Here is an 18,603-nt window from a genome sequence, read left to right as displayed (position 1 = left end):
ATAGGACGCTCTGTTCCATAAGGTATGGAGGCAGGTAAGAAAGTATCCTTGGTCTCCAGACAATGTATTCAGTATATCTGAACACTGCCTCTTCTCCAGGGCTTCCCAAGGTGGCTCAGTGGGTAAAGAATCTGCCTGTAATGCAGGAGACCTGGGTTCGATTCCTGGGTCAGGAAGACCCGCCGGAGGAGGGCATGGCAACCCACTCCAGCATTCTTCTCTGGAGCATCCCATGGACAGAGGAGCCTTGCGGGCTATAGACCATAGGGTCGCAAAGAGTCAGATACAACTAAAGTGACTAAGCATGCATGCATGTCTTCTCTCCAGCAAAAAGGGGGCAGGGAGGATGATTCATAAGGAATCTTTCTGAAGATTATTTAAGTCTCTTACTAAAAAGTAATTCATTTAACATTAAGTGCTCACTATGGGTCAGTAACTGTTATTTAAGTACTAAAGACACAGTCCTTGCCCCAGAATTCACAGTTCAAAAGCCTGCTCATTTACACACACACACACGAGCACACATTGTATTCTGTTGATCATGGGGTTAAAATTCATCACTAAACTCAAAAGTTTTAATGTAATATTTTATAGGGAGTCTCCTCTCACCACACACCTGAAAATGATATGCTATTTTTTTTGTTAACCTATACACTTACCAACTGTCAGTATACAGATTCTTATTTCAGAATTGAGACGTATTAATAAACTGACCCCACCTTGAAAACCATCGATCTCACTGTCAACATACATTTATAAGAACTGAATCTCTAGAAATTCCTAAGAAACTATTGCTCATAGTATCTGAAAGAAGAGAGGGCAATTTCAAAATGTAAAATGCCTTCTTAATCCACAAAGACTATAGAGAACATGCTAAATTTTATTTTTATTTCATGCAGTTGAAAATAAAATTTCTGAGAAAATTTCAACTATAAAATACCCAAAATAAGATTATATGGACCTAGAAATAAATCAAATCTGCTATCTACAGTGAATATCCTAAAAACCGCATAGAAATTAGTTCCTAGAGGGAGGGAAAAACAAAAACATCAGCAATCTCCTGGTCTACTCTAAAGTAACATTCCGCACTTACTTACATATCACCGTAGAGTTTTCAATAGGACTTGGACTCAATCTCTTGTTTTTAAAATACTTCAACATCGACAGCAGGAAGAAATGTCCACAGTAAATAGAAGAATTAAAATCTGATACTGAGTCTATTCCTATGTCTTTCCTTTTTCTGGAAGTTCTTTTTTGGCGGGAGGACAGGTCGTTTCTGAATCAAACAGTGGGATCTAATCCCTCTCCAAATATTCATCGTAAAGACGTCTAAGTTAGTAGTCAGGAGTCAAGGATTTTCTAAAGTGTTTAATAATTCAATGAATCAGAACTACCAGAAGAGTACCTTGACCATTATGTTTAGTTAAAGACCGCAGAGATTAGAAAACACATTACCCATCTCAGAGGCGGTTCTTCCCACGTTACGAGTCCCTCAACGACCTTTACCATCTCCCTCTCCCTCCGTGCTCTCTCTCTTTTAATAAGGTTGAGCAAATGGGACTTCATTTTATCTGATTGCCACAGACTAGTGAGATTAATTATTCATGCTCACGCTCTCCCTCTTGTTAAAGCCATGCATTAGACTAATTTTTCTCTTTATTGCCCTAGTTGGGTGAGTCTCAACCCATGGCCACTTGACTCACTCTCAGAGGTGTATGGATATGCTGAAAAGAGGGAAAAAAACGACCTGTAGTTAAAACCTTGGGAGAAAATGTTCTGCGCTAATGTGACCACCAAATCAATAGATGTTGCTGGGGGTTTTTTTCTTTGAAGTACCAAGAGTACATCATAAAAGGGCTTAAATAGTAATTACAAAGCAAATTTTTGTAGGAGTTGGATGTTTCTTTAAGATTTGTCCAGAAGGACTGAACCTGTTGTCTATTTTACAAAAGAGAACTGCAGGAGAGGCAGTGTGGGGTCTCTGGACACTGTGGGCTCTACTCCTTTCTCTCTGGCTTCCAGGTCGATGGAGAGGGCACCTGGGGGCAGCAAGTGTTGTTTAAAAAGCACTTTGCTTTTTCCATCTTAGAGATCTTAAAAGTATTGCTACAAAACCCTAGTCTCAGAATCCTAACTTTCATTTCTGTCAATTACTTAGATTTCTCTGAAATTTCCAAAAAATTTTTTTTTCTGATTTCAAACATAATATATAACAAGTTCTAACACAACAAAATCATGTAACAAAAACTTGTAACCTTCTGCATATCCATCTCTCAAAAAGAGCCACTTTAACAGTTCAATGTATACAGCTGTCCCTCAGTATCCACGGGGGCTTAAGACCCCCGGATACCAAAATCTGCCCACACTTATATAAAATGGTGTAGTGTTTATATGTAACTTATATTTTCTCATCTACTTTAAGTCCATCTGTGGATTACTTACACAACTAACACAATGTAAATGCTGGGTATATAGTTAGTTGCTGGTGCTCAGCAAATTCAAGTTTTGCCATTTGGAACTTTCTAGAATATTTTTTAAAATATTTTCAACCTGGGATTGGTTGAATCTGTGGATTCAGAACCTGTCTAGCTAACTGGGTACTGCTAGACTTTTTCCATACCCATGTCTGTCTTGTCTGTTGCTCCCTCTCTGTGTGTATGTGTGTGTGTGTGTGTGTGTGTAAAATTATTCTTTTCTTCAATGGGATTATTGTTCTGTGACTTGCTTTTCCTACTAAATAACATGAGAGATCTTTCTTTATCAGTACCTAGTAATAAGTTGATCTTTTTCTTTTTAAAGGTTGCATAGAATTTGTCATGGATATATAATTCCATATTGGTGGATATCTGGGTTGTTTCTAATTTTTTTAGACAAAGTAAATAACAGCTATCCTTAATTTGTAATTCTTTCTGCAGTCAGTCAACAAATGTCAATGACTCTTCTTCGTGCAGCAGGCACTGGAATGAACAGGGAGGGTGGATGATGTGCAGGAGCCTCGGCGGGCTGTCAGCTGAAACAATCCACCTCTTCACCAGACAGCGTGCAGCCACCAGCTGTCCCGCTCCTCCATTTGTGGGACTCACCTCTCCGAGGGGACCCACCTTTCCACCATGTCCTAGCAGGTGGCGATGTCACAGTAGGGGCAGCAGTACAGTCAGGATGGAGGTGGCAGCCACAGGCCCAGCATCAGGGAAACCTCAGGCAACACCCTGGTGCAGGCAAACCCTGCTCCTCCCAGGTGTGACCCAGACCAGCTAGTGTATCTAGCACTGGCTTCCCAACCAGACCCTGAAGGAAAGGGATGAGAAATGGCTCTGTCCCGGCAGTGGGGTGAGCTCAACGCAGGCCAACTTCACCCAGTAAGACCTGGATTTAGCTGCAAACATTTCTGACATCTGGGACTGCTATTCCCCTCATTATGAAACAGGAACCATTTGTGTACAGAAATAGTTGTGAAGAGATTATAGAGTCTTGCAGTCCCAGACTTGTGGTCATGCACTAATGACTGAGGAAAGGAACTCCATTTGTGCTTTTTTTGTTTGTTTGTTTATAATAGCCAGGACATGGAAGCAACCTAGATGCCCATCAGCAGATGAATGGATAAGGAAGCTGTGGTACATATACACCATGGAATATTACTCAGCCGTTAAAAAGAATTCATTTGAATCAGTTCTAATGAGATGGATGAAACTGGAGCCCATTATACAGAGTGAAGTAAGCCAGAAAGATAAAGAACATTATAGCATACTAACACATATATATGGAATTTAGAGAGATGGTAATGATAACCCTATATGCAAAACAGAAAAAGAGACACAGATGTACAGAACAGACTTTTATTTTTTTTTTCATTTATTTTTATTAGTTGGAGGCTAATTACTTCACAACATTGCAGTGGGTTTTGTCATACATTGACATGAATCAGCCATGGATTTACATGTATTCCCTATCCCGATCCCCCCTCCCACCTCCCTCTCTACCCGATTCCTCTGGGTCTTCCCAGTGCACCAGGCCCGAGCACTTCTCTCATGCATCCAGCCTGGGCTGGTGTTCTGTTTCACCCTAGACAATATACATGTTTCGATGCTGTTCTCTAAGCTTACCCAAAACAGTAAGTCTTCCTCACACTACTCTGCCATCTGTCAAAGGCATGACACCAGCACCAACGTTGCCCTAAGCAGCAGGCTCACCTCCTCTGGACTCCTCTCAGCTGTGCCCATTTTTTGCGACCCCATGGACTGTAGCCCACCAGGTTCCTCGGTCCATGGGATTTCCCAGGCAAGAACACTGGAATGGGTTGCCGTTTCCTCCCCCAGGGGAGCTTCTCAAGCCAGGGGTCGAACCTGCGTCTCCTACACTGGCCGGTGGACTCTTCACCACTTGAACCACCTGGGAAGCCCTACCACGGTCTCGTATACAGGAAATAATCAAATAGGGCTTGTCTGCCTTTCCAAAGAGGTGAGGAGTGGTCAGAAGGCTTCCTTACAAGACTACAGCTTTTTTAAAAGTGTTGTGAAATAAAGATAGTCTCTCTGCCACCATCTTAAAAAGGGGACGCGACAGAGAGGAAAGGTGAGGAGATGCTGTGCTGGACTGCAGCAAAGTGAAAGACAAAAGTCACAGGGAGAAGACCTGATTGCCATTCGTGGAGATGACAAAGTCTACCTACTTTCTTTTCTGATCTTTAACAACTCACCTCCGTCACTACCATATATACTCTTCTGAGGGGGTAAAGTCATGATTAAGAAGCCAAATTCTGGAAAGTAGAGCCTCATGCTCTCCTTTCTTCTGTCCCAATCAAGCTTATCTTGAGTTCTCTGTGAGCCCTTAGCAGAGCTTAGCCCTTGTGTCAGTGCTGACGCCATCTACCGTCTATGCCGTCCACCCCATCCAGTGTCCCCAAGGTGCCATCTAGAACTGTGCATTTGCTTCCTCCAACTTTTCCCCAGACCTGTGGTTCTCAAACGCTGGAGGGCAAAAGGGTCACTGAGGAGACTGATTTTACAGACCAGCCGAGGCTCTGTTACAAAGCGCCAGGCCACATGCTGCAAACACTGTCCTGGACTGTAAGTTCCTTGGGGCATGCAGCAGTGACGAAGGACCCAGCAAGTGCCAGGTACCCTGTAAGTGTGTGCACATTAACTACACGATTATCAGGTAAACCCAGGGCTTAGCACGGTCTGCGTGTGTGCTCAGTCACTCAGTTGTGTCCAACTCTTTGCGACCCCAAGGATTGTAGCCCACCAGGCTCCTCTGGCCATGGTGATTCTCCAGGCAAATATACTGCAGCAGGTTGCCATTTCCTCCTCCAGGGGATCTTCCCAACTCAGGGACTGAACCCGTATTTTCTGCATTGGCAGGTGGATTCTTTATCACTGAGCCACCTGGGAAACTCTACCATGGTCTGGTACACAATAAATACTCAGATAGGCCTTGTTTGGCTTAACATATTCCCCCATTCCTGCATGTCTGATCTTGCTGCCAGCTTGCACAAAGGAACCACTTCACTGTGCTCAAAACAGAAGGTTCCATAGATCTCTCTCCACAATATCCAGATTCTAGAACTCCCACACCGTATCCAGGCCCCAGGTTCCACCTCTGACAACACAGCACACTAGAGTGTCTGGAAAACTATCCTGTTTCAAACACTGAGGATGGCTGGTTAAGATTCATTCTTCAAACGTTCTGTTTAACTACAAAATCCGAGAAATTCCAAGAAGCCAGAAACGAAGAGAGCACTACAAGCAGAAGGGGAGGCAGCACTCAGGTCAAAAGGTGCTCTGGGGAAATGTCTGCTGGGGTCAGGAGCCTGGAAAACGGGGGAAACAGGGGTACAGTCTCTAGCCAGAGCCAGGTGGAGCCAGCACTGCGGAGTCTGCCTAAAGCTGGGGCCCTTGGACAGCGATGTACACTTGGCAAAAAGTGAGCCAGGAGCAAAACTCTATCCACTGGTGAAGGGAGACTCCTGCAGGTTCAGCTCAGGATGGAAACTGGTTGCCCTTGGGCCTGCAACCCTCACACAGGCTGGGGGCTTGAAGTCATATGACCTGCAGGGCCAAAAGACCCCAGGGCTAGTAATTATTTTCATGTCGGTAACATGGTTCCTGGTAGCTGGCTGAATACTGACAGGAGGAAGACCCTCTCAACCCAGGTCCAGTAGGAGATCTACAACTCGAGATCAGCCAAGTATGAGTTCACAATTCTTAAAAATAAAAAAATTATTTTTCCTAGAGAAGGAAATGGCAACCCAGTCCAGTATTCTTGCATAGGAAATCAAGAACTGAGGAGCCTGGTGAACTACAGTCCATGGGGTTGTAAAGACTCAGATGCAACTGGGCACACACACATGTACGTGGCAAAAGCACAACCTGAAATGTCTATTAAGATATGTGTTAAATCAACTGTACTTCAATAAAAAAAAAAAAAAAAACAGGAAAGGAAAAAATTTTTTTTCCAAAGGCAGAAACAACTCTTTATAAGTGAGAGACATAAACCAGAAGAATAAGGCTTCCGAGGACATCAGATATTTTATCAGATGAAGAAAAATATGCATGCTGGAAATGTTTACAGAAATGAAAGTGAGGGATCAAAGGGGCAAGTTTGATTAAGTGACTTTGAAAAGCAAAACAACTTTCTAGAAATTAAAAAAAAATCAATGGATGAGTTGAACAAGTAATTAAGAGTTCAAGAGAGAATTTGTGAACTGGAAGACAGATGAAGAAATTATTCAGGATGCCACAGAGAGAGAGGGAGATGGAAAAGATGAGTGGGTGGGGGAGGGCAGAGAAGGGAAAACAGTTTGGTCTAACACACATCTAACCTGAGTTCAAGACAGAATAGAGATAATGAGGGAGGGGAAATTTCAACAAGTCAACAGCTGAGAACTTTCTGCAACTGAGAGCAAAGAAGTGCCAGAAAATCCCTAACAGGGAGAACAAAACTAAATCCACACCTAGAAATAGTAGAGAGAAACCACAGAAAATTAAAGATAAGGAAAAAGCAGCCACAAGAAGAGAAAGAGTCCTAAGTGGGAATGGAAATTAAGCAACGTCTCAGTTAACATCAGTGGAAGTCAAAACCAATCATCTCTTCAAAGGTCCGAGAGAAAACACCTATACATCCTGGAATGACAAAGGACTGGTAAAACCACCTTTCAAGAAAGAGTATGAAATAAAGATGCTTTGGGGTAAAAACAGAAAGCACACTTGTGGTCAAGAGATCCTCAATGAAGAATATACTTTTGAAAGGTGTAAAATCATTCCAGAAGAAAATATCTGAAATGCCAGGAAGAGCAGTGAGCAAAGAATAAGGTAAATGTGCATGAAAGTCCATGAGTGTTGACTATATACCACCACAACAACGCTGATTTGGGGTTAAATAAATAGAACAAACTCCATCTAGTCATTATTATTATCCAAACAGTCAAGTGCCATGCATCAGGGCAATGTACCAGGAGCACAAAGATGCCAGGTGCATGGGGGACCTCCAGCAATGTGGTCTGGTGTCTTGGATACCTGTACTGTTGTGTTTGGCACACAGGATGGACTCGGTATATCTGTGATGAAAGAATGAATAACTGCTGCACATTTACGCATGTGTTGATTATAGGCAAATGATACACCGGCCTTACATTAAAGATACGCACCACACATACAAATGAACACATTAAGCCAAACTGCTTTCCACCAACAGCAACATATTTAGCTGGTTTGTAAGTGGGAGGTACAGTTTCATCTGATACATATCTTAAAGTACAAGGACTAGTAATGCTCACTTAAAAAAAAATACAAAAGAAAAAGACCTCTCAGTTTTGGGGCAGAATTTACTCATGTGAGCGACCCAGGTTGATCTCCTGACCTAACATAAATATGACCCACAGAAACGTGGTCAAAAATTTTACTACAAAAAATGCAGGGTCTGCTTATTGATGTTCACATACTAAGCTAAGTGAATCGCCTCTATAAATCCACAAATGAGCTAAGATTAAAAAAAAAAAAAAAAAAAAGATGAGAAAGACAGACAATTGGGCTGGGAGGGCAAGCCGGTGAGAAAAGAGTAAATCATACGCAAAACAGCCAATAAAAAAATAAAAAAGCAGTTAATATACATGAATAATGGATGTCTGATTTAAAAGCAGTTTACTCTGATATGATGTAATTTTTGACAATCAGCCAGAGAGACTATTTTGTAAGTCCCTGCCAGAGATAAGTCAGCATGCGAGGCCTAGTAAGGTGGCGTATCTGTGAACATGTGGAAAATGACTTTCACCACCATCCCAAAGGTGACACGCTGCTGGCAGACAAAAACTTGCTTCTCAGGTGCTTTTAGCAGCAGCGAACACAAGCTGCCAAGCTGAAGAAATGGACCCCTGACTCGAGCACAGATCCCTCGGCCGCAGCAGCCCCGAGACAATTTCTATGACATGCTTCTGGCACGGTCCACCCTCAAACGTGACACAAAGGGAGCAGTAGCCTGGGCTGCTTTCATGTTTAAGTTTTAATTGGAGTGACAAGCCCACGAGGCCAAGATATCTCAGGGATGGGATGGTGCTGCTGAGCGGCGCCAGGCGCTGGGTAGGCAAGGCCCGCGTGTGCGCCCCAAAACCACGCGCCAATGCACCTGCAACCCCCGCTGTTCCAGGACTGGACTCTGCTCGGGAAGGCACTGCCAATCGCACAGACCATGCCAAACGTGGGGCTTTGTGATGTGGGCAGATGTCTACCAAGGGCCAGAGCGAGGCCAAACCGACACCTATTGTGACCTAAGCCTGAAAAGAACCCAGAGAGCAAGAGCACGCTCGGGTGACAATGCAGGCCAGCCTGTGATCCAATCTCTCCCCATCCCCCCTACATCCATAGATGCTGGAAATAATAAAGGAAGGCAGGTGTCCTCTGTGGACTGAGCCGAGAACGGCTGTCTGCTCTGCTTCAGGAATCTCTGTAGACAGTCTATGTGCTTGTGCTAGAAGAAGGTGAAGAGCTATAACTAGCAAAACAACAGGTCAATGGGGAACCTGAAATGAACAGGAGCACGTTCACTGTCAGAGCATTCAGTGCAATGAGGAGACTGTAATTGTTATGCGAGTGTGTAACTCAAAGCTGAAAATCCCCACATCCTTTCACGCACCCAACAGGCCTCATCATAATGAAGAGCGTACGGGGACAGTTTCAGAGCACTTCACGTGTAACTAATCACAGCCCCCGTGGGAAAGAAGGTTGTCATTAAATCTGTGCTTGTGGAGGGAGGAAAACCTAGGCTGCAGACTACAAAACGAAGGCTTCAAAATTCAAGATAACTTGGACATTACTCTTTAACTGGGAAGAGTGCAAGTGAGATGACGGTAGTGTAACAACACTTGTGAACCTGTAGATTCACACTGTATATGCAGGTCAGCACAGTTTCTGACTTTGGCATCAATTTTCGACTGGCCTGGCAACTCCTTGCTTGGCCCCAAGTTGTGGCTAAACAAAGGCTTACAAGCAGGTAGACTGGCAGAATGTGGCTACAATCAGCTGATGGAGGAGCATGAAAAACAGCAGTGAACTTCTGGGGCCTTTGATGAAGGGCGCACAGTCCACCCCAGCTCCCTTCACACCCTCAAGATCTAACAACCTTTCAACGACACTGTATGGTCCATGTTGGTGTCGGCACAAACGCGCTCAGCAGTGTCTTGCACATAAAGACAAATATTAGCTGTTAACAATCATCATGATAGTCTTTTCACACAAATCCTGTCAGAATATCATTCCGTTTGGTTCTCACAACCAGTAAAGGAAGACTAACATTACCATACACATTTTGTGCATAAAGAAACTGAGCCTTAAAGTGACTTAAATACGAATAACTTGCCCCAATGACACAGGGAGCAGCAGCAGCCCAGGATGCATGAGGCAGAGCCCAGCTAGTCTCATTTCCAGGTCAGTGTGTGCCTGGCCACATGGCACCACACGACAAGCCTTTTCCAGCTGACGGCAGAGCTGCTTCCTGCACGTGGCAGAGGTGCCGGGCCTCACTGAGAACCTCCCGAGGCCTTCATCTGGAATGTGACTGCTCACATGTAGACTGAGCTGGGGTTTCCTTTGTCCATCTACAGAACCAGATTTACCCTGTAAATTAGTAACACACTGAGAGGATGAAGAGAGAGCAACTTTGTGTCCATTAGAAGAATGCATCTGCAACTCAATAATTGATAAGTTAATTATAAACCCACTAACAGTGCCTTATAGACTGAAGTGCTGGGAAAATTAATAAATCATATTCATCTACGTACTGAATAAAAAGCAAAAGCCCTCCACTCTGTAATATTTTCACGAGTCTAGTTTAAGCTGCCATGTGAACCTGAAAACAGTAAAACCTCTTAAATATTCTGAAATTCAAACTCACTCAGGCCATTTTCTGTGTGCCCTCTTCTCCTGCCCTTGACCAAACCAACACCATTTGTCTCAACTGTCTGGACATATGTACATGGAAAGCCTGTGGCCTATTGTACAGTGTTACTGTTCCTGCTGTAGGGTAAAGGCAAACATTTCTGACAGGCCCCCTTGATCTTCATTAACTAGAAAAACAAGCTGATTTTTAACCCTAACGGACCTTGTTGCTCCTCATCGGGCAGGAAGAAACCAAAGCCACATGTACTTAGAAGTTGACATAAATGCACGATAACTCCAAGTTCATTCTCTCCCATGGCTGTGGAATGGTAAACCAGGATGAAAACTCCACGTAAATAATTAAGAAAGCCATCAGAAAATTTAGGCCCTAAATAAAACTCTAAGCTTAATTCAAAAGACAAATGAGAAAAAAGGAAATGATCATCACATATGTCACTGTAATGGTCTTGTAAACGTGCTCAGCGATTTGAGAATACAGATCAATGTTTTTTAGAAATGAGAAAATGGTAAGAACGTCACAGATGAACGAAACAACGCCAGCGTGAGTGAAGACAGAAGACACTTCAGACACAGTGCCAGTCCTCTCGGACAAGGCCCCACATCCCGAAGAGACCGTTCACAGGGTGACCCAGCACGCGCGTTAACGTCCTGTGTTCGCCCTAAGCTCCCCAGCCCTCCCTACTCTACACGCATTCTCTCAGGACAGATCTTGGGAAAAGGAATCCTGTAACGCACATGGACTGCTGTAACTGCAGACGTGGCTTCGGCACAGCTCCCACCCCCGCCTGCCCCACCTGTGCTCACCTGTGGCCCACCAGGACCACCCCAGCGCCCGGAAACCCTCCTCCAGGCCTGGTGCCTCTGCACTGGCCCCCTCGCCCAGGCTTTCCTGATGAACTCTAACCCAAGGCTGGTGGGGGTGGGGAGGCGGAGGAGGAGTCTGAATGGGTCCTGAGCACCAGCCATAAGCACGTTGCCTGCTCTCTCCAGGTATTCTCCCGTTTCCAAGTGGGAAGCCTGAGGCACATAAGCAACTTGCCTAAGGCTTATATATAACTCTAAAACCCTTGGCTCCGTGTCCAATGGTTATACCACTGCCTGACTTCACTGAAAATACTTTTCCCTATATTCACTTTCAGTCATTTCCTCACTCCCTCCCCAGAGTGGTTCCGGACCACTGGAGATCCTAAAGCAGTCTCAGCTTCTACAAGTGGCAGCATTCCAAAAATGGGTTTTGCAGAATCACCCACTGCGGGTGTAGAGAATCAGAGAGGTGGTCGGGTCCTCAAATGTCTCTAAGTCAGAGACGGGTCTTGAGAAGCCCTGAGGCTCTACAGAGGCATTTCAAGGTTTTCACAAAGATGTGAAAACTATTCATTTTTAACAATATACTAACAATTATGCCAATTACTGATATATTTTGATATTAAAACATGTAGAAAATGCATATGAATGTTCAGTCCTCATCTATGTATTCATCTATGCAATTTTCTATAATTACTCTGGAATCCAGCAAGTACACCGTGAAGGTCACCTTATAACCTCACGTCCATCGCAACATGGAGAAAACCATCTTTGTATTTGCCATGCTGCTGTTAAAGCCCACAAGATGGCGAGCCCCGAGGCAGATGTCATGTGAGACATCACTGCTTCCAGCACAATCAGAGATCCAGCATATAGTATGTGTTCAGTAAGCAGCGGTTAATGACAGCATCCTGAGCAACAGAAGTGGGACCTTTGGCAACATCACTAACAATCCAGAAAATGCGTCTCTGAGTGTTATTTTCTTAAACTTCTCCAAGCAGAAAGTAAATAAATATGAAAAATATTAAAGGTTTAAGGCGAAAGTAAAGAGGAAATGAGACATTTATTTACTTTGTGAACTTTAAATTTCAAATTAGTCATCCTGCTAGTAAAATACTGTTTTTAGTTCTCTTCTGGAATGGAAACTTGAACAAAAAGGAAGGCAGATTTCACATGCTGGTGTAGGTATGGAAAATGGAGCCGGGATCCATGAGCACTGCATTGGATACCAAAGGCTCTCCCAGACAGGTATCTCAACTTGTGATGTGGGCAATAAACAATCCAGAGTCTTTTCACGTCTGCGTATGGGGAATGATTATCCTAAGAGACGTTAGCAATTGTTTTCCAGTGTGATGTAAGTTGTGGAGGCAGGGCCAAGCCAGGGTCCTTGTCAAACACACCCAGCCTCCTGGATTACTTCACTCATGTCCCCTGATTAGGATGCGTGCCGCGTGCTGCTTAATACAACCTGCTGCCGAATGCCAAGCGCATTAGAACTAAATTAGGAAATATGTCCAAATACAAAGAATGATGCGAAGAGCTGTAAGTGGGTCTCTCTGTTCCTTGATGAGGTATGAGACTCAGCGTCAACATAATGCTCTTAAATAAGGCAATTCTATCTCCTAATCCTCCACCTCAGCGAGCAAAATTCAATTCAGGTAGCAAAAGAATTAAAAAAGATGATATGGCATCATAAAAACGTTTTCATGGATGGAAGTATTTTTGACAGGTTCAGGAAATATGAGACATAAAAACAAATTTTAAGGGGCTGTTTGGGCACAGAGGGCTGCATTAATGGAGCTGACACCGATCTCTGCCCTGCAACATGAAGAAGAGATGAGGCCAGAAGAAATGCTATTACACTTGTTTTCTTTTACAATCATATGCCACCTAGCAATGGCTACCTTTAAGATCATTTATGCCCCTGGTGTGTGACAACCAAAGAATGCAAAGTCCAAACTTAGAGTCCATTTTCATCTACAAGTAAAAGGACCTTCAAGCAGCTCACCACACATGTCCCTTGTCCAGCAAGACACAGGAATTGAAGAAAAAGTACCAAACAAGTTCCTGCCAGCAATAAGCATGGCTTTAGGAGATCCTGTTAAGAGATTGCATGCTCAGTCATGTCCAACTCTTTGCAACCCCATGGACTGTAGTCCACCAGGCTCCTCTGTCCATGGAATTCTCCAGTCAAGAATACTGGAGTGGGTTGCCATGCCCTCCTCCACCAGGCGATCTTCCCAACCCAGGGATGGAACCCGCATCTCCTACATTGGCAGGTGGATTCTTTACCGCTGAGTTTCCGGGGCAGCACTCTGATTAGAGTAGGTGGCCCCAGTCTCCCGGATCTGATGACTGATGACCTGAGCTGGAGATGATGTAACAATAATAGAAATAAAGTGCACAGTAAATGTAATGCACGTGAATCATCCCGAAATCAACCCTCCCACCCCAGTCCGTAGAAAAACTCTTCCGCAAAACCAGTCCCTAGTGCCAAAAAGTCTGAGAACCACTGTGCTAGAGAAGTATCAGGAGAGCAAGGGACTCCTCAACCCATCTCAGAAGCCCTCAGCTCCCCAGCAGACCCCTAGGATGGATCAGCTCGACACGACTCCACAGGTGAAGGAAAAAGTTTAAACCACCTAACCGCCTGAAGACTCAAGGAACGTGGGTGCTGGACAGAAAGTGAAAAGTCCCATGTCCAGCCCTCCTCATTTTACAGAACAGAGGCAGGTGAGTCTACAGTCTTTAAAGAACCATGAGCTTCTCCCATGTGGCAGCCAACAAGCAGTGTGTGTTACAGTTCCTTCTGCCCTAATGGTGGTCTGACAGGGCTGTCGGGCCCACTGCACTGATTCCAGGTGAAGCCTGTGATTCCAGATGAGGTCATTCATCATCAAAGCAGAGTGCCACAAAATAATTTAAATGAGAGTCAGGACCAGACAGAGCCCTGATTATTCCCTCTGGCCTCATTCTGTTTGTGACCTTTTTGCAAAGCCTGTTGAGAAGAAAGATGCTAAGGAACAGCGAGGAGGATGGGATGCACGGCCATCCACCACTTTCCAAGGAACGCCTTCTACAGAGGGCAACAGTTATCAAATGATGAAGGCGCAGACCCTTCTGACCCAGCAAGTCTTTACTTTGAGGAACTAATCCTACAAATACGTTCACATGGACCAAGTGCTGTTCACAATAGCAAAAGACTGGGAACAAGCTAACATCCATCAACAGGGAGTAAGGTAGTCTAATTACTCAAGGGACAACTGCAAAGTGCAATGTCATTAAATCACACACACACACACACACACACACACACAAACTACCATTAAGTTCTTTATTATGTTACAAGAAATGATGAAATGATCTCCAAAACATTTTGTTGCAAGAAAAAGCAAGATGCAGGACAAAAATAGTGTGTTTTACCATTTATATTTTTTAGAAAGAAGGGACAGAGGACATGTATGAATAATTTGCTTACAGACGCATAAAATGTCTCTGAAGGGATTCACAAGACACTGTCTTAGCTCCAGGAAGAGAACCTGGGTGGCAGGTCGAAAGGAGTGGGAGGAGTCATCCCATCACACACCCTCCCTTTCGCATCTTTTGATTTCTGAATCAGGCAAATGCGTTACCGAGTCAAAAAACACTTTTTTTTCCCAAGGGTGTTTAAAGATCTGCTCTTTTAAGAAAGAATGAAAATAGATAATAGCCATTTTTCCATTACTTTACCTGGCCAAAGAAAAAGGAGGTAAACCCAGGCATGGCCTCTAATTCTGGCCTCTGAAATCCAGAAATCTGAGGATCCCTATGCCATGGGCAAACCAAGATGTAGCTGACCACTAACGTTTTCTCTGGTCTTTCCTACAAGAGCTGGACATGGCTGAGCCAGCTGTAATCACATGCGTTTCCTTAAATAAATCAAATTCTCCTAAGTCACTTGGCTTCATTTCCTTAGAAAACTATGTTTATTAGCTTAGAAACCTAAGTTACCAGACTACTGAGGCCTGTGCACAATGCTGTTTTAATTTTAAAATGCTGAAACACGACTGGTGTTCTGTAACTTTCTGTGGTGAATACGTGACAGGTTGGCTAGCAGGCATGTGAATGGATGAGTCTGAACCATTATTACTATGCTCAGACAGCTGTGGTATCTAAAGAATGCTAATGTGATTATCAGATGGTACAAGGATATTCTCCAAGTAAACAAAAATAACACTACTGGAATACTCCTACAGGTCAGGGAAACTTCAGTTCCCGCCAAAAAATTGACATCAACATTTGGACTTCACAGCTGCATTTATCACAGTCAATCAATAGTGGGCTCTAGCTGACCCCCAGTTCTGTATCTGGTAGAAACAAAGATACACCAAACTCTGTGTTCCCAAAAAGCCTTCATCTGAATCCTGGACATATGGCCAGAGGCAGGCACAAATTCCCACATGGACGCAGCTCCAGGCTCACTCTGCTGCTAACAGTCTCACATGAACCTGATAAAAAGTGCTGTTCATGTGCTGCCAGGCTGGCAACCAACAGGACCAAAGTGTGGAACTCACAAGCCAGGTGACTAGGAGGCCACACTAAAGACTTTGAGAATTACAATAGTGCATCATGCAATGGCAGGATGCTACTGAAACCTCACAGAGCCACTGTGTAATGGCTTAATTCACACGGCAATGCTGATTTTTCTGAGGAAGCAGAAAACCCATTGAACATCATCAGATGGAAAGTCCCACCTCTGCAAAAATAAGGAAAGTTTCACAGCAAAGGCTTGGCTTCCCTCACGTTCGAGTGGGTGGCATTCATGTTGGAGAAACATCTTAATGCAGAGTTCTCACCAGCGCTACTAACAACAACAACCCACCCACCCACCCAAGTGTATGAACGTTTGCTGGTGTACTCATAAAACCTCTGGATAACTAAATGCCATTGCCAGATTTCACAGAGGAGCTTAAACACATTCTTGTAGCAAATTTATTTCCACTCTTAAAACACCAATGAAAAACACCCACTAACAAGTGACAGACATTATTTTCTTTGCTCCAAAATCACTGCGGATGGTGACTGCAGCCATGAAATTTAAAGATGCTTGCTCCTTAGAAGAAAAGCTATGACAAACCTAGACAGCCTATTAAAAAGGAGAGACATCACTTTGCCGACAAAGGTCATCTAGTCAAAGCTGTGGTTTTTCCAGGAGTCATGAATGGATGTGAGAGTTGGATCATAGATAAGGCTGAGCGCCAAAAAACTGATGCTTTTGAACTGTGGTGCTACAGAAGACTCTTGAGAGTCCCTTGGACTGCAAGGAGATCAAAGCAGTCATTCCTAAAGAAAATCAACCCTGAATATTCATTGGAAGGACTGATGCTGAAGCTCCAATACTTCCGGCACCTAATGAGAAAAGCTGACTCACTGGACAAGACACTGATGCTGGGAAAAACTGAGGGCAAGAGAAGGGGATGGCCAAGGATGAGATGGTTGGATGGCATCACTGACTCAATGGACATGAGTCTGAGTAAGGTCCAGGAGATAGTGAAGGACAGGGAAGCCTGGGGTTCTGCAGTCCATGGGGTTGCAAAAAGCCAGACACGTCTTGGTAAGCAAACAACAACAAGTTTTTAGAGGGAATAGGAACTTCTTTAAATGAATTTTTATCAAATTAACACACAAATCAGCTAATTCTCATAATTAATGCTTTTCAATTGGGTTGGAAAATTTGAGAGCCATCCAAAAAAGTGCCTACTTAGACCAATATCTAAAGGATGCTCCAAGTCTAATTTTGTGCTGAGCTATCTCTTTAACTGGGGGCTTGGCTTCCCAGGTGGCACAGTGGTAAAGAATCTGCCTGCCAATGCAGGAGACACAGGTTCATTCCCTGGGTCAGGAAGATCCCCTGAAGGAGGAAATGGCAACCCACTCCAATATTCTTGCCTGGAAAATTCCATGGGCAGAGAAGCCTGACAGGCTATGGTCCATGGGGTCACAAAGAGTTGGACATGACTGAGCAACTGAGCACACACGCATCCCTTTAACTGGTTTCTCAAATACATCCACTACGACTGTATCACTATAGAAAGAGATCCACTCAGATAAGACAAAGAGAAATAGGACCTGTCAGCTGAAAAATTTATTAAAACTATGAAAGATTTAAACCAGGCTAGTATTAATTCAGCTATCACCTCACTACACTGAGAACTTGAGAAATAAGTGAGATAATCGAAACCTGAAAGCATGATGGATGAAAAATTAAGAAGCAAATAGTCTCTCTTCTTTCAACAAAAGAGCTTGCCAGGGATGGGAAAAGAGTGTTTTCAAAGGCTGACAAAGGAAACTGCCTTAGGAAACCAACTGCTATCCCTTTTCCCCCACTTTCCAGGAAGACAAAACACAGGAATTATATATCATCACAGACTTTCCAGCTAAGATACGCTGAACAGGCTCCGGCAAAGCAGGCCAGCTTGAGCACAAAGGGATCCCTTCTTACAGTGAGATGACAATGAGTCTCATGTATTTTCAACCACTTTATCTGTCTTCCTGGTTGAAGAACATATAACAGGAATCCAAGTCGCAAAACCAGTGAATGCTTAGAGAAGTGAGATGTGACCTCCCAAGAGACTACAAAGGAGAGACAAAATGTACAAACCACAACCAGAGGCTCGGCTCAGACTATGACTGCGAGAAAGAATAGGGAAGCACTCAGAGGCTGTTACGCCAGGCACTATGGGTAAAGTTTTACACACGTGTTTCTTTAATCCTAGAATTCTATGATGGACTGTGATGGACTCCTTTCTACAAATGAGGAAACTGAGGCACAATGCAGGCTAAGCCACCTGTTTAAGGTCACAGTGGGGAGCGGACGGCAGGGCTGCAAGTGGAACACAGATGGCCTGCATCCAGTCTGGCTCTCTCCCGGTTCACAACACTGCTACATGGGAAGGGCTCTTTCTACAGGAGAAGGACGATGTCAGAGGAGCTGCTGGCTCAGGGAAGTTCCTTCCCAGGGATTATACCCACTGCCAGCAGGGTCAGGAGCCAGCAAACGGGAGGAAAATCAAAACAACACAAACCTTTATCCATAACTCTCTCCGCTGATCCTACTGGGAGAGAGAGTTCTATAAGTCAGTTTTAAGACTAAGTACTTGGCCTACAGTCAGGAATGGTAAAATACTAAGTAGTGCTAAAATCGAGTCATCATGCGAAGAATTTCAATTAAAAACCTGTCTCCTTGTTTCTGGCTCAAAGAGTATCAAGAGGCGCTTTACACACTGTGGAAAAGGATGTAAATTTTGATGCAACCTCATCAGAAGGCACTTTGGCAATGTCCATCAACCTTCTGACCAAGCAGCATAAACGCTAGGAATTTATCCCAGAGATTTACAAGCTGCAGTGTGCCCTGGAGCACTGTCTATAACAG

At 44.0% G+C, this 18,603-nt stretch overlaps 1 protein-coding gene across 1 annotated transcript in view; it reads right to left on the bottom strand.

The window, feature by feature from the left end:
- FBXW8 (F-box and WD repeat domain containing 8) overlaps positions 1-18,603 on the bottom strand; it is a 112,649-nt gene that overhangs the window by 17,509 nt on the left and 76,537 nt on the right. The window lies entirely within an intron of this gene.

The sequence above is a fragment of the Cervus elaphus genome, chromosome 5, assembly GCF_910594005.1.
Source record: "Cervus elaphus chromosome 5, mCerEla1.1, whole genome shotgun sequence".
NCBI classification, from domain to species: Eukaryota; Metazoa; Chordata; class Mammalia; order Artiodactyla; family Cervidae; genus Cervus; species Cervus elaphus.
The sequence above is the reverse complement of the archived record's forward strand: the minus strand, read 5'-3'. Positions and strand labels throughout refer to the sequence as shown.